The sequence below is a fragment of the Rhagoletis zephyria genome, unplaced genomic scaffold (genome assembly GCF_001687245.7).
Source record: "Rhagoletis zephyria isolate East Lansing unplaced genomic scaffold, Rhagoletis_zephyria_1.1 Rzeph_scaffold_01060, whole genome shotgun sequence".
Taxonomy (NCBI): domain Eukaryota; kingdom Metazoa; phylum Arthropoda; class Insecta; order Diptera; family Tephritidae; genus Rhagoletis; species Rhagoletis zephyria.
In genome coordinates this window covers 2,424-20,013 of record NW_016158144.1, presented here as the reverse complement: position 1 = coordinate 20,013, position 17,590 = coordinate 2,424, and the positions used below count along the sequence as shown (strand labels likewise).

Sequence of the window (17,590 nt, the reverse complement as noted above, 5' to 3'; positions counted from 1 at the left end):
TATGAGGCCAGTAAAAACCACATGTTCAGTTTCTTAAATTAAAATGGTCAATGTTTAAGATTTATTTCTAGTTGGTTAACAAATTCTTTTCGGCTCATTAAATTGAACGTCAAATTCCTTTTTGGGCTCTTCAACCTCAAAATATCTCAACCAATTTGATAAGCACTCAACTGAGTCTGGCTATTAGAGAAAACATCAATTTATGTCCTCGTTCCTTCTGAGGTTTAAACTATTTTAAACGCCTCTCTGAATGAATAAATAAATAAATAGCAAGGCCTTTAGTCTGTAAAGCACTGGCTGAATCAGGCGGTCGAATAGATTTTTTCAATTTAAAGGTCAGTCCAAAAAAACTATCCACTTCTACGTCACAATCCACATTTGAACAGACCGTAAGAATAAATGTTTCAAAACGTTCAGTAAAATTAGGATCCTTACACCCTTTCCTGGATGGAACCACTATTCTAAATGGCTGGATTGTTGAAAGAATACCGGAAACACAGACGGAGTTGCCTCAACCTGAAGACATTCTGTTCATAAAAATATATCAAGCGGTGAAAAATGCATGGCAGATGACATTAGAGGCTTCCATTGGACCTATTACAGCTACAATGATTTCGTCCGCCATGCATTTCCATTTTCTGATAGTTAGATAATTAAAGGAGTAGTGATAAATTTAGCCCCGTTTTGATCAGCATTTCAGCTTCGCTCATTGCTTTCATTTATTTTATGCCCGCCCTTTAGCTACTCGTCTATCAACACAAACTTTGTATATCCTATTCCTCCAAAGTAAGATCCTCACTATAGCAATAACTATCCTCATAAGAGTAAAGTGAAAAATTTGTTTCTTTCCTCAGGAATCTTTAGTAACTTTAATTATAGTGCTATGGAGTGGAAAATTCAAAGGAACAGCGTAGGACTGCCACAGCAGTATTCGACAAAACAGTTGTAGATTGACAACACATATAGGGTGTCTCATTTGTGATAATTTCTAATTTTTACCCTCTATATTTCTACCTGTCTATATAGAATCAGAAAATAGAAGTGTTGAAACAAGCCCATTTTCAGTTTGGGTTATTTTATACCATTTTCCTTTCTTTAGAATTCAATATTATATTAGTGCATAATCAATCAATTGCTGACCTGCTGAATAAATTTCAGATAATGAAATCGCAATAGAAAAGTAAAATCGCGCTGTATCGTAACTTCCCTGAAGCCATCCATCACGAGAGTAAATCAGACAAACCACAACAACAATCTTTGATGCGCGAAAATATAGCGAACAAATTTATCATCTTTAGCAAAGAATTGATTGCATAATATTTTATAGCATTATTCATAATCTTTTGTTTTCCTACCTTTATTAGTTTTAGCCAAGTCAGTAGAACAATCAGTTTCATTCATATTTTTTTTTCCAAATCAAATGCACATTGGTATGACTAATCCAATAGCAGTTTATTGCTTGTCTTATCATTAAAAAAAAAAATAAAACTAAATTATTTCAATGCTACTCAACTTGACATTGTTACCAGTTCTCTTTTCTTATCTGCTTAGCGGTTTCAATGCAAGGGTGTCAACAACGGCTGTCGAAATTCATTTCTTGTTAATAAATATGTTTGTATGTAGTAAATCTTTATCAAAGCCAAACATTAAAAAAATATTGTAATGTAAGTATTTATGTATACACAAGGATAGATATGAAAAAAGGTGTGCATTAATATTTGAAACCTTTGCAGATCTGTCGAGGTTCAGAACTTCATATGTCTTGACTTGATGTGGAGTTCTACACACCAGTTACCTCTCCTAATTTCTGCAAATTTACACACCGTGTTAACAAAATGAAACACTTCCTGTTTACTTTACATATATAATTTGTCGCGTAAAACTACACATAAAATGTTTATTATTAGGATTGTATTTTTACGTTCAAAATGTTTTCAATTTTATAAACATTTCATGTCTATATCAAAAATCAAATCTTGAACAACTAATGTGTATATTTAAACAGCTTGTGGTTAAAACAAAAAAAAAACACTTTTCAGTAGAAGTTTTACTTGCACTTTTAAGAGTGTACTCTTATACATTTCTGGGCGAATTTCGCTTTACAGCTGAAACATTCGCCATAATAGCTCTTCACCAACGGCTTGGTTAAGATCAGGCGGTATTCCGTCTACTTTGGAAGACTTGTTTTGCTTTCCCACCTTCGTCGTTATTACTTATATAAAACCAAAGGCAACTCTAAGAGATGTAAAACATTTCCCTACTAGCTTTGAATGAAATAAGCGAGACCGAGGCTTTGATTGTCGCTTGGCTACCAGAGTTCATGTTTACCTTCCTTGCCGACGACGAACAGTTGAGCAGACAATGACTGCTTTCTTGATGGTAGCTACGTTTGCCTGCAAATACGTACATATGTATGTATGTAGTCTAACTACTGCATTACTTTGAATTCATTGAACGACCTCGTCCGAGTGCTTTAACTTTGTAATCACATAAAGGTATTTATTTTTGTTTATTTACGTTTTACTGACTTTAATCGAAGAAGAGAATAAACGTTGACATGTATGTACATTAGACTGCATCACCAAAAAAAGTTGCGGTTTTTCCGACAGGATTACAAAATCTATTATATTTTAAGATGTCCAGCAAAATATTTCGGAAAAATATTAAGATTTAAGTGAGCTGGACCGATTTGAAAATACCCCTAAAATGGAGTTTTTTATAAATAAAAATAGTTAAAAAATCAGCATAAAAATATTTAAAACTCCTTTCAACGGAATCGTAAGAATAAGATTTTTGATGCTGTTTTTTTTTACTTTTTTCAAAGATTGATTTACGAAAAACTTGAATAACTAGGCCAAAATTATTCAGATTTAGACTTATGGGATCTCGGTAGAAAGGTATTTTCACACTGTTTTTATTTCTGGCCAAAAAGAGTCATTCGTGTCCTAATTTTTTTCAAACACCAACACACTTTGATTCAACTTTGAATGATGTTCCTTCATCCTACCTTTCTCTTTCATGCTTTGAATGAGTTTATTAGCAAAGAAATAAAAAGGGTGAGAAAATACATTTCTAATGACACCTCTTAAGTCTAAATCGGAAGAGCTTAGTTTCAGTTATTCTAGTTTTTCTTATACCATACTTTGAAAAAAGTTAAAAACAGCATCAAAAATCTCATCATTACGATTTCGTTCAAAATTAAAAAAAATTTTTTTTTAAATATTTTTATGCAAATTCTTTAAACTTAAACCGTTTTGTCATTTGAGGGGATTTTTTCAAAAGAAATCTTTAAGAAACTATTTTTATTCAGAAAAAACTAAATTTTTTTGAGGTATTTTCAAATCGGCCCAGCTCACTTAAATCTTAATATTTTTCCGAAATATTTTGGTGGACGTCTTAGAATATTGTAGATTTTATAATTCCAATGGAAAAATAGTACCGATTTGTTTTTTTTTTTGTATGGGGAGTGATTCAGTCTAATGCACATATGTATGTATTCACATGCAATCCATACACATACTATGTATGTGTGCAAAAAACCATCAGGAATTAAATATGCGTTTATTTTATTTGCATTTAGATATGCATGTGCCCACTTACAATGTAGATACATATGTATGTATGTACTATATATGTATGTACAACGTACATACATGCAAGCCAACGAGGATATTTATTTTCATGCATGTACATATGTATGTGTGTATACAACAAACGAAGTCAATGGGTATTAAGCAACTCAATTGATAATCTGAAAGCGGCTGTCAGGAATATTTAGCATAGCGCTAAGTAAACGTTGTAATGCCAAGCAGCGCGAAATTATGTACTGTATGACTAAGTACTAACTTTAAATGCAACTCATATCTATAAGTATCATTTATTAGGTATTTATTGCTGGTAAAATAAAATAGTTAGTTACTCCTAAACAGGGTTCGTATTTGCACACACATGTGCAGCACATCCTAACATTTTACGCTCACACACGTGTGCTGTGCATATAAAAAATTAAAAATTTGCTCACATCACATGTGTGTGCCGTTTGGTAAAAAGCACGGACACATGTGTGTACTTTCTTTTTATTAATGTAAAGCACACGCACATGTGTGTGCTATGCGTAGAGAAACTTATACACTTCGAATTCTAACTCAAATCTTAAAATAATTTTTTAATATGTTTTCTGTCATATAAAAAACAAACAACATCTCACTTTTTATTGAATTGTCTTTCAAAAAATAACGTTTAATAAACAAATTCTTTTAAGAATATATTATGTGCATGTGCATGGGCTGAAATTTGTACAAAAATCGGCTCACACACATGTGCATGTGCTTAATAACAAACAGCACACACTTTTCTGTGAGTAGAGTTTGTTTTCCACTTATGCACACACATGTGTATGAGCAGTGAGTGCAAGTTGAATGTGTTTCTGGCGTGTGTGTGAGCAGAGCATGTGTGTGCAAATACGAACCCTGCTCCTAAATGCGTTTGAGTCAATAAATAACAGGGCAATTCTGACAACTGTTTTCCAACTCAACACATTCTTTGGAAATATAAAAGTCTTTGTCAACTCTGGCAACTGCCGTTAAAGCTCTTTTCTGTCTTTCGAAAGACTAATTAAAACATTTGCTAAATATGAGTTAGCGTTATTCTGTTTGTCGTTTCGCAATAAGTTTTACTCTTAAAAATATATAATACGAACAAACAATTTAAATTAAAATTAATAAAAATAAGAAGAAAAAATAAACAAAATAAGTTTCTAAAAACTAAATGAAATGATATACTCTTTTTTTTAATATAAAAAAATCTAAAAATCAGGAATAAATTAAACAAAAAAAAAATTGAATTAATATAAGAATAAATTTAATAAGCCCCTAAAAATTATATGAAGCAAAAAAAAACTAATTTTTTATTTTTAAATAATAAAATTTAAAAACCAGGAGACAAGTCAATTAAAAAAAAACCAAATTCCTAAAAAATAAATGAAAATTAATAAATATGATGCTTTTATTAAATGATATTAAATTATGTACATATATTTATATTAAGGTAAATTTTAAATTAAAAAATAAAATAAAATTAAAAAAATAAATTTTCAAAAAACTAAATGATATAAAACTATGTTTCTCTAAAACGAGTAAATCTAGAAATTAGAAGAAAATCAAGTTAAAATAAATTTTTTGTAAAAAAATATTTTTGAAACAAGCTTTTTAATTATTTATTATTTATTTATTTTAAAAATTTTCTGCTTTAATTAAATTATATTAAATATAGGTAGTTACATTAAATTGAATATTAAATTAAAAAATAAGAGGAAAAAATAAATTTTCTTAAAATTAAATGAAATAAACATTTTTTCTAAAACAACAAAATAAGGAAATTAAAATAAAATTAAGTTAATAGTAAAAAAAATATTTTTAAAACGAGCTTTCTAAATATCAACCACACTTGACCATCAATACGGGCAATTCGAACCAACCTGCACGATTGATGCATCAGGTTCGAAAGGGGGTATGGAGTTATAGCTTCTCATGTATGTAAGTAATATATGTGCTTTCGAAATACATATATCGACCCAACGCAAAATCTTTCAAATTTCAAGTATCTTGCCTACTGTCGTTCAATGGTCTGACAAAATACTTGCAACTTTCTTAGCCAAAATTTTACTGCAAGTTAAAGCTTACAAAACAACACATGTATATATGTACATATATACAGACTTATCATTAAACTAATAAAAGGTTTACGAGTAATTATACACTGTGCGAGTACTAATAGATGTATATACATACATACATATATTTACGCCAAATAAATAAGCATACATATTCATATTACATTTCCAACAGTGCGCCATTAAAACCAGCTGCCGGACCGCCCACCCGTCCGCCTGTCGTTCACGCCAACAACACAATTACACGTATGTACATACACTTGTGCTGCGAATATTTCAAATAATCTACATATCTTAGTAGCATGCAAAAATAGCGCTATTTTTTTTAAATGTACTATTATCGGTAAATGCAGAAATTTTCCCGCCAGGGAGCCCTGTGTTCTTCCATGGACGCTGCGAGTGTTCTTCGCCTGCATTTCTTTCCGGCGCTTTTGTCGCCTTTTTTTATTTTACATTCCTCCTACTCAGCGATTGCCTGTGTTACAGCTTTCTTCTTTCTAAAATGCTTTTTTCACTCTTGTTTTAAATTTACTCTATTCTTGTTGAATTATGGTTTTTTTTCCCCAGCTTCTTATTAAAATATTATTGCGGCAATTGGCATTGCTTGTTTACATTTCCCGCCGCTTGCGGCTGGCACATCAATTTGATGCCACCAACTTCAACGTTTACTCCTCCAGTTGAACGCTTTTCGCGTCGGCAAATTTATTTATAAATTAACAAGAGGATCGTTTGTGCGAAACACACAGAGTAATGTCAGGTTTAAGTTGTTTATGGTTGGTTGGTTTTGTGTGTTTTTTTTTTTATATTGATGTATCTATGTTGTATATTCCCGCTTTTTCACGCTCTTATCACATTTTCTGTCATTTGCATGTATGTACGTACATACATACATATGTATGTGTATTGCCTGCTCTTCCCCTAAAGAAAAAAAAGATTACCAATTGATAAAAAATAATCAACTTGTAGTCCGATTTTTTGCGGGATTTCGATAGAATACATAACTTTTAGTTAACTACAAAAAACTAATTTCCAACTTGTTTAAAAGTAATGCAAGAGTCATGCAGACGTAAACGGGTGTTGGTTTCTTTAAACAAGTTTCTATTTAAATATCCTCATACAAATTTTATTTTGAATACACTTTTTTCTGCACTTTACAAATACTTTTTTGAGAACAGGACAAATAAAATGAATATCGAAATTTTATATTATCATTTTGAAGTTATCTCTGACGGAATTCAAATATGGGACCATCTGCAGCAGAATATGTAAACAAATATTTAGTGTTAACTAAGGTAAATAAATAAAAAAAAAATATAAGAATTAAAAAAAAAAAAAAAAAAATGTTTTTTTTTTTTATTGATATTGTATGTCCAAGTTAATAGTTGTAGTAACAAGTTAGTTGACCACTAATGTAGAGGTAATCACTCTTGACTATTTTGCGGCCATCTCCATACAAATATAGTTAGCTTTCGTTAGAAAAATATATAGAAAATAGTGACCTTCAATTGCTTTCTAATCAACTTTAAGTTAGATATATTTCCTGCAGGGTTGCGCTTTTTTAGCTGTTATTCCACTCCTTTTGGCATTTTTAATGAATACAAATTTAGTTTGCCTACTAACTCTTACATTTTATTGACTTCTCTTTGCACTCTTTTCATTTATGAGGATTTTGTTTATGAATGAATTTTTTATTGCTTTATGTGCATGTATGTATATACATATGTATGCAGTTTGCGAAAATATTCTGCGTTATGTACTACTGTATTGCTGTCATATTTGTTTTGTTGTTTTTACGCTTGATTTGTTTAGTCTTTGGCGTTATCAGCCTTCGCTGAAAGTGAAACGCACTGACCTATAATAACAATAATCGCATTCTGCTTCTTCTTCTATAATATAATTTTTGTAGTTGTATGTATGTACATACACAGTTCTTATTTGTGCTTTTATTAGCGATTAAGCATTTACATATTTTGTGTTCTATTCTAAATGCGGAAAATAACACAAACTGCGTTTTGCGTTGAACCAGCGCTATGACCCCGTTTTTGGTCAATTAGTTAAGGTCATCAAGGCATTGAACTAAAGAATTATTTTGTCTGGGCTTTCGCGCCGGTTTGGTGCTTGATACATATTTACATATATAGAATCATACAGGCAATATGCCGAGCTATAAAATTATGTATAAGTATGAGAGCTCACGAAGCAAAGATATACCTACATACGTCTGATCCGTTGATTAAATACATTTCGAACATGAAGATAATATAAAGAATGCCAGTCATTTTCCATCTTTGCCAACTGATGCCAATTCGAAATTTAAAGTGAAGCGAAGTCCTTCTCCATCGTAGTGGAGACCTTGCTCTCTCTCTGCTGATTATGGCAACTTATCGCAACTTACAGGCTCTCACTTAAAAATTTGCTTAAATGGAAGTTGCCCCGTCGAAATATGTTTCACTTTGATTTTATAAGTCCTAAGTTACGTTAAGTTAATTTAAGTTGCCATAATCAGGCTTTTACGCGCAGTTCTCGTTGAATACTTTCAGGGCCGGACCGCTTGTGTCTAAATATTCGTCACTGTCGAGCTCATACATCTTCTGTGGTATTCCCCATCCCAACTGCAAAATATTTCTCGTACACCGCCACGCCCGCTTCATCGGATGCTATCATGATTAAGAGTGTAGGTTTTGTACGACTCGACAAAGAGTTAGTTGTAAGCCGAGTCTCCTCTACCGGGTTTTCTACAAGATATATGACATTTACATATAGGGTATAGATTTGCTACTATTAAGTTCTATTGTCGCATGCAGGTAGACTTGGTAGGTTTTGGTGGAGTTTAATAGATTCAGTGGATGGGTTTGTCGGGTATTTGTGCACGTAAAGGGTTCAGTCAACAGTCCTATAAGTTTCATCTGCTCCATAAAAACAAATACCTAATCAAACCCTACGAGATTGAGAGCAAAATGAATTTTACCCACCGACAGCCCTTTGAAGCCTATCAGTCATTGCTGAGCAAAATAACTCCAATGGCCGCAGTTCCTCCTCTATAGCCTCAGTTGTTTCATTTCGAAGTACTCCCGAGTGACGTAGCAACTAGAGTAAAACAAGTTCATTTTCCAGCTTCGAACTAGTTAGAGGGCTGGCCAATACCTTCATTTTTCACCATGGCTCTGACTAGTACCAATAATTAGCCTTAGAAAAGCGATCCTCAAGGAAGCTTAACCCCATTATCTTCGGTTTAGATACAAGATCCTAACCAATTATCGGTTTTAGAGTCCTTAGTAAAGATTCGATAATGTGTAAACCTGGGCTCGGTGATAGGATTAAAAAAGCGTTTAGCCTCAGGGAACTCAACATTGTAGAATCTGCGCAGAAAAGGTAATCATGATATATGTACTATCCTGGGTCACATTGATCGTGTCACATACCCGGTTTTAGGCAAATTTCTTACAAGCCTTCTTTAGATGTTAGAAATATCATAAATTTATTTTAATATAAAGCTTTATTTAGTTAAAATGTAGAGATTCAAGTTATTATTTAAATCAAATTTTAATAAAATTTTAGATTCTTATCTAGATTTAATGTGAATTATAATTTTTGCAGTAGGCCAATCTTCATCATATTTAAGATTTATGCACTCTGAGGTGAACAAATTTACAAACTGAGCTCTATTAAAATTGGATTATATTTAATGTTTCCATTCACAAGTACTGTGGGCGTGACGATACAATAATCTTCGCCATTCTTTTCTAAGTGAGAGCAGACCGCTGTTTAAGTGCTAAAAATTATCGAAAAAATTGAAATCCAAAATATCGATTATTTCCGATCAAAAAATTTCAAATCACAAAGTAACAATTATATTATGATTTTTGTAACAAAAATTAAAACGGTAACGGACTCTGATGTCAAGAAAGATAATATTAGATATTCTCAAGCAATATGTGAAGTTAATTAAATAAACATTTTTAATTGTTGCTTATTTATTTATACTAATAATTTTCCACATTAAATTCACTTACACTAAATTTCTGCATAAAACTTAACCATATGTAATTTAAAAGTTATTCCAAATCAATATGCCTCAAATTACTATCTGAGCCGTAGAGAGGGGCCTTCCTTATATTTCACAAGCAATTGAATGCATTGCATATATTTTTTTTTTCGATAAAGCCTATTTCAAGCGCAATCTATGCAAACCGCTAACTTACCACAGAAAAGCCAACAGATGAAACGCATTTAACTGTCAGTGGCCACACAATTAAATAGTAGCATGAACTGCCAGCCGATATTAGGTTCGTTCGCGTAGCTGTTAATTGTTCATGTTTAACCAAAACCTACAAGTTTTTGCGTTCGCGTACGCAAAAAACTTGCAAAGTAGGGGAAATTGAGAGAGCAAAGTGACATTTCATTTTGAGGGGAAGCTGCTGGTTTCTGCTGGAAAAATTTTTGCCAACAGCAATTTGCCAACAGGAAAACAGCTGATCAAAAACAGCTGGTGGGCATTTACGCAAATCACAAAATTGAATTTGATGGTTTGGAAGTTAAAAATTACAAAATGCGACTAATTAAACTTGTAAGAAGTTAGTAGTTATTTGTTTAATCAATAAACTGTGCCAGGATACCACGTTGTAATGAGTTTTTTTTTTTTTTGGGTTCTTGAGTTTGTTGGCGGGACCAGGTCCCTAGAAAGCCAGGTTTTCCTTCCAATTTCGTGTTTTCCTCTGGATTACTACACGACCATGTAGTAATATTTTATTGGAGAAATGAGTTTTCGTACGTTTTAAATTTTACACTTTTGAATGTAAACAAAAATTATATCAGCTGTTCGTCTAACTTGCAAGTTTCTGCAAATTTTCTGTTCGCGTACTATTTTGGATATTTCTCTCTTGTGAGAGAACAGATGACATTTCGCCGGAATTTGACAGTTGGTTGGTTTCTGTTGGAGATTTTAAACGAACGCACCTATTAATTAGCTACACCAGACCACACACGTGTATCGAAGGGAATTGGCAGCGAAAATGTTAAATATAATTTCTAGTGGGGTTTTGATTCGCATTCGAATAAAACTACATTGGAATTCGAATTTCACGTAGTGGTGAAAACAAATGACAAAAAAAAAATAAAAAAAAATAAAACAGGAGAGAAGCAAAATAAAAGCATCATGAATTGCATGGAATATTCTCTAGGGTTAATGAATTGAGTAATAAAAGCAAATAAAATCTCACAAAATATGCCAAGCCGACGGCAGCGACTGCTCGCGCGACCACCACGGCAGACAAAAAATGTCATATCAACGGCGATCCTTAGAATTGACGCAGATTAAAATCTTTAACCGCACTTTAGTCGCGAACGCAACAACAAATGCAGGCGTTAAAGCTAAAATTAAAAAAAAAAAATAATGTACTCATGTACGTATGCATGTAATTTAAATCAAAAAAAGATGCCGATAAAAACTTTTAACATCGAATGAGATTTATTGGGAGGATCTCGTTGTTGAATGTGTGGGCGACGCAGGGGTGGAAAAAATGCGATTGATAGGTGAGTACGTACGATAACCGGTTCTGGTGCATATTTGTATGTATGTATGTATGGAAATGTGTACATGTAACTTTGCATACCAGCTGCCTCGCATGATAATAAATGCACTTTTTTACTGACATGTTTTAGCACAAAAGTGATGCTGCGTATACATAAAGATATACTTATGTATATGCATTTGAAAATTTTGTTTGTTTCTTTTGATCACGGAACACAAAAATATGCCACATATGCAACGTACAAAACAAAAAATTCTGAAGTAATAACAAAAAAGTATTATGAAGTAATTCAGCTAGTTTGATGACGAAGAGTAAAAAAAATGTTATTTGCTTAACACTAAAAAATAAATTAAAACCACATTTTTGCACCTAAAGTCTGCACTGTAGAATGGCAACAGCTGTTTTTAACAGTTGGGGAAAAAATTTTTGTTTTGACTGCCAACGAGGAAAACAAAATATTTATGTATGAACATATGCATTGAAACAGCTGCAAGCGAAGCTTATTTATGTAATATTCCGCACCGCACAAAATGTACTTTTACTGTATAAGTAATGCTAAATTCTTGTTTTGACTTTCATTATTTTTGCTTTCGGTGGCACGTAATTTATTAGCTTTAAATGAAAACTTTCATTCCAATAAGTTCTCTCTTTGTAAGAACCATAGTTAACAAAGGTTTGGAATATTTCTTCAAATATTAGTCGCTCTTTGAAATTTAAAATTTTAGTATTGGTATTACATGTAGATACAAATTACTATCTAAGCTTGATTAAAGCCTGCTACATGTGTACATTAGGCTGCCTCTCAAGAAAAAAAAGTTGCGGATTTTCCACCGGAATTTTAAAATTTTTTACATTTCAAGACAATTTGGCAAGGGATTTATTTTGTAAGCCTTTCGTCTGTCGTTCAATTGCCCTGTTAAGCTATGAGTGTTGCATCGTTCGGACCAAGGGTGGTTTATCAGAGAGGATTTTTTTGTGTGCTAGAAATGCATTCAGAAGCTCCCTATTCCCTACCAAGATGCGATTGTTTTCAGAATCTATCTTATTGTTTAGTATTCGAAGTGTTTATAAAATTCTTCTTTTGGGAGAGCACAGTGTGTTAAATATTTATGTAACTTTATTGCAACTCATTACTTATATATTTGCTAGCTTCTGTCATTAATTCGCCCACCAAGTAAACCCACTTTAATTATATAGTTACTGAAAAAACTTTGTAATTCTTCGAAGGCTATTTGCTACTAAACGGTTATTATGCATTTGACCTTGAAATCAAACAGCAACACGTGGTGGTGCTTAATATTTCCATAAGCTTGGCTTATTTTGGGTCAAGGCCATTTGTTTAGCGGACAATTCTTTTTGCTACACTTTTCAAGAACCAACTAGAATGTCGTGGTTTAATAAAACATAAACAGCGGCGCGACATTTTAATAAGCTTTTGTTTATTTTTTTATTAAAGTATAGATCGTTATCTTACAAAAGCTTGTACAAAAATTTGGAAAATTCGACAAATTTAAACAAAATAGCATACAATTCGCAAACATTTTAATTAGAATTTTTAGAAATAACTTTGATATGCAATTTTGCAGCCTTTTACATAAATTCTAGTGCAAAAAACTGCAAGTGGCTATAAAATATCGTTAATTTTTGGCAATTTTTTTGTTGATTTAGGTTCGAAAATTTTTTTTTATAGAGAAAATGAGCAACAGCTTCACAAAAAAAAGGCCGAAAATCAAAGGCAACTCCTGGCTGCTTCAAACTTGCACTTTATTTTTCTAAAATTTAATGGGCTACAAAAATGCACACCCACAAATTTTTCAAATTTTCTAATTAATGACTTTTGAATAAACTTTTTCGAATTTTCCTTGTTTTGTATGTAAGTACATATGTATGTATACACAAAATAATTACGCAACTGACTCGCTTCACTAACGCATATAACCGCAATTATCCACATACGTACGTAGCCATACTTATTTACTGTGATTTATTTTTTTTTTTATGATTTTTGCAATTATTGCTTTTTAGACACACTATTTAGATTAGAATTGTTTTTTATTATTGTTATGTTCTATCACTTTTATTTCCAGTTTATCGTCAAGCTTAGCTGGATTTTAGTATTTACGTGTATTTGAACGTCAAACGCGGTTAACCATTACACAATGACAAACAACAATGAATATGTATCTACATACATACATATATAATTGATTGGAGAACAATTTCAGCTTAATACAAACAGCAAATTGGAGGTCGATTTATTTACGTAGGTATGTAAGTTGTTTTTACTGTCATTTGTGGCAATTTGTTTTGAAACGTAAATTATAATTTTTTTACTTGCGTCAAAAACCTCATTTTGTCGGCGGTAAAATGTAAAAAGGGCACGTACGAGCGAAAAGCCAAGCAACTGTTAAAGGCGTCTAATGAAAAAATTTATTAAAATATTAAATTTTTTTTCAATGCATTATGGTAGCACGAAACTATTTAGGCGAATGTCACGATTTAATTTTATATAAATTTTCCTTCAAAAATCCTTTTTAACTGCACGTAATAATTTTTGAAGTTCGCACTTGTTGCACTCTTCTCACAATTTTTTAATATATGCAAATATTTTTTTTTTTAAATAGAATTTAGTTTTGTATTCTCAACACGCATTTTTAAATCTCTGCCATAAAAATTAAATACAAAAATTAAATTCGCTTTCTTATAAACTAGATTTTTAGTTTTATCCGCTTTTCCTTTGTACAATTGGCAGCTCGCGGATTGACTATGGATAATAATAATACAAATAAATATTTGTATTATAACTACTATCACTTCCACTACGTTTTACTATGTATGTAGATGTGACTTTTTGTTGTTTTTCGCTTTCTTGCTTTTTTCACACTTTGCTAGGTATGTGGCATTTATTACCTCGTTTCTGTCGTACACTTTGCGCTTTAGAGTTTCGTTTATAACTGTTGGACCTGGCCTGAAGGCAGTTTAGTTTTAAACAGTTTTTAAAATTCTACTCTGCTCCCGCTCAGCTGTTTTGCCTTACTCACTGCTCAACTGGCTTACTCATTTCGATTGTTGGATGATCGGTGATCTTGGCTCTTGGCTGATTGCTTCATCAGCGTCGTATTGCTCAGCACTTTATTATGCGGAGTAGCTGCTCCAACTCTCATCGTTTATATGTGTATAACAGTAAAATTGGTGAATTGATAACGCGCTCTACGTAGAACAATTTGCTGGCCAGTGAGGGTGGCAGCTGATGCGTAGAAAGAGAGTGAGAGTATATGTATGTATGTATATATGTGCATATGTATGTAAAAGTACAGGTGTGCGTATGCTTCTGAGAATCGAAGTAACGGGTGATTTTTTTGAGGTTAGGATTTTCATGCATTAGTATTTGACAGATCACGTGGGATTTCAGACATGGTGTCAAAGAGAAAGATGCTCAGTATGCTTTGACATTTCATCATGAATAGACTTACTAACGAGCAACGCTTGCAAATCATTGAATTTTATTACCAAAATCAGTGTTCGGTTCGAAATGTGTTTCGCAAACCCAATTGCTGCGAACGGCGACGAATCGACATTTCACGGTCTTCAGCAACACTCTCAGAAACAGACGCAATATTCTCTTCTGTACGCACTGTACGCATTCGTGTGGTTGGTTTAATGTCCAATAAAGTAAACTGAGTGCGAAACTTGGTCACAATCGCATTAATTGTTTGCTCACTTGGTCGATTATGTAGACCATAAATCGGACGTAAAGCGAACCGAACACTGATTTTGGTAATAAAATTCAATGATTTGCAAGCGTTGCTCGTTAGTAAGTCTATTCATGATGAAATGTCAAAGCATACTGAGCATCTTTCTCTTTGACACCATGTCTGAAATCCCACGTGATCTGTCAAATACTAATGCATGAAAATCCTAACCTCAAAAAAATCACCCGTTACATACATACCAATAGCTGCAGGTGAAATTAAACAGTGTTGCCTTTTTTCATGTCAGTGCCATTTAAAGAAGATCTCGATAATTCAATAACTCGAAATATTAAAGTATATAATTTTCAGCTAAAAGGGGCCTCGGGTATTTTCAATTAAAGAAAATATGAAAAATTATATTATCGATTGACAAATTTAAATTTCATTAAGTTAATCTTTTCTCTCCTAATCAGGGGCTACTTAAAATTTGTTTATGTTCCTTACAAAACAAAAAAGTGTGTGTGGATACCACGCGGGATCGAAGTGAAAGAACTTCTTGCTATTACCGGTAGGTATAGCTCAACATATTATATAAGTACTTTATACAATTATTTTAATTCTAATCTTAATCTCAATCTCAATCTACATTTTAATCTTAATATTAAACTTGATCTTGATCTTGATCTTAATCCTAATCCTAATCTTAATCTTAATCTTAATAATAGCATGATGTCATTTAAATTTAATAACCTAATACATATACGGACCTCTACCGTTCTAAATTACTTACTACGTTTATTGTGTATTCACTCAGTAGCTATGGTTCTCGAAGAAGACAAACTAAGCCCTAAGGAAATGGAGCCCATTTGCCCAATCTTCATGATCTGAAATATAAACTCGGCACTTTCTGTCAAAGCAGATATTTTTAGTATAGCTGCATGATGCTTCTACTTATGTATTGAAAAGGTCGTTAGAGAGTTGAATTTACGATTCCCACGTGACTGTTGTTGCTTAATTAAAAATATGGAAAATAGGCCATCGTAGAAGCAACTCTGGAGCCACAGTTGAGCAATTTCTCTTTGGTCTACTGGCGGAGAGAAATCCAAATATTTGCAATTTATTAAAATGCAGTGCCACACCTTGCTGTGTTTCCACACGGATGGACGATCATGAGGTAAAGCCGCCGCTCTATCAGCCTTGAGTTCAGACCAATGTTCTTCCAAAAAGGTCTTGCGCAGGCTCATATGGCGCTTGTTGCTTTAGCGACTGTTATTTCTTATGATGGGAGTTCCCCTTAAGTCTCTTATCAAGCATGATCCCTATATATTTGACTTCATCTGTGTGATTAAGAGGCCGTCCACCATAAGTAAGAACTCTACCCTCATGGCTCTAAACTTCACTTATGTAAATGCAATTCAGGATGGCATGTCGATTCCTTGTTGCTTTGGGTTTAAAAATGCATACTACTTTTTCTCAACTGCATCTCTGTTTACTCAAACATCTCGCTCTTCATTATGTGCCCGCTAATACTTATTCTCTTTATTTTTCGTCCATTCAACGCCTGCACGCACGTTTTCTTCGCACGCCACCGGCCATTATTGAGGTTTATCAAAATGCAATATTTATATACTTATGTACATGCGTACGTATGTAAATATTTACCTACATATATACAATTAATATACACTGCAAAAATATTCAAATGCATGTATGTACATGTGTATGTGCCAGCTGTGTATGACTGATAAGTCACTATTAATTCGCTGGGGCCGGTGCCAGCAACTTGTGCTACTTGATAAAACGCGGCGCCGCCACCACTCACGATCTTCAAACTGATGCGATAATTTGCAGTTGTTGTCACCTAATTACATTTATATGTACATTAGACTGCATCACCAAAAAAAGTTGCAGTTTTTCCGCCGGGATTGCAAAATTTGTTATATTTTAAGAAGTCCACTAAAATATTTCGGAAAAAGATTTTAGTGAGCTGGACCGATTTGAAAACACCTCCAAAAATGGAGTTTTTTATGAATAAAAATGGTGTCTTAAAGAACTTTTTGAAAAAAGTCCCCTCAGATGACAAAACAGATTAAGCTTAAAAAATCTCCATAAAAATATTTAAAAATCTTTTCAACGGAATCGTAAGAACGAGATTTTTGATGCTGTTTTTTTACTTTTTTCAAAGATTGATTTACGAAAACCTTGAATAACTGGGCCAAAACTATTCTGATTTAGACTTAAGGGATCTCAGTGGAAACGTATTTTCACACTGTTTTTATTTCTGTCCAAAAAAAGTCATTCGTATCCCAATTTTTTATTTCAAAAACCAACACATCTTAATTCAACTTTGAATAACGTTCGTTCATCCTACCTTTCTCTGTCATCCTTTGAATGAGTTTATTTGCAAAGAAATAAAAACGATGAAAAAAAACCTTTCCAATGACACCTCTTAAGTCTAAATCGGAAGTGAAAAAAGTTAAAAAACAGCATCAAAAATCTCATTATTACGATTCCGTTAAAACTTTTTTTAAATTTTTTTTAGATATTTTTATGCAATTTTTTTAAGTTAAAACCGTTTTGACATTTGAGGGCATTTTTTAAAAAAAAAATTTTAAGAAACTATTTTTATTCAATTAAAATTCCATTTTTAGAGGTATTTTCAAATCGGTCCAGCTCACTTAAACCTTAATATTTTT

General features: G+C 32.6%; 1 protein-coding gene across 4 annotated transcripts in view; it reads right to left on the bottom strand.

Moving 5' to 3' along the window:
• Pvf1 (PDGF- and VEGF-related factor 1) overlaps nt 1-14,255 on the bottom strand; it is a 28,046-nt gene extending 13,791 nt beyond the window's left edge. For all 4 annotated transcript variants that reach the window (XM_017615694.1, XM_017615696.1, XM_017615695.1 and 1 more), the window contains exon 1: nt 14,113-14,255. The gene's annotated coding sequence lies outside the window, so the exon portion shown is untranslated. The remainder of the gene's footprint in view (nt 1-14,112) is intronic.
• Nucleotides 14,256-17,590: the final 3,335 nt, after the last annotated feature.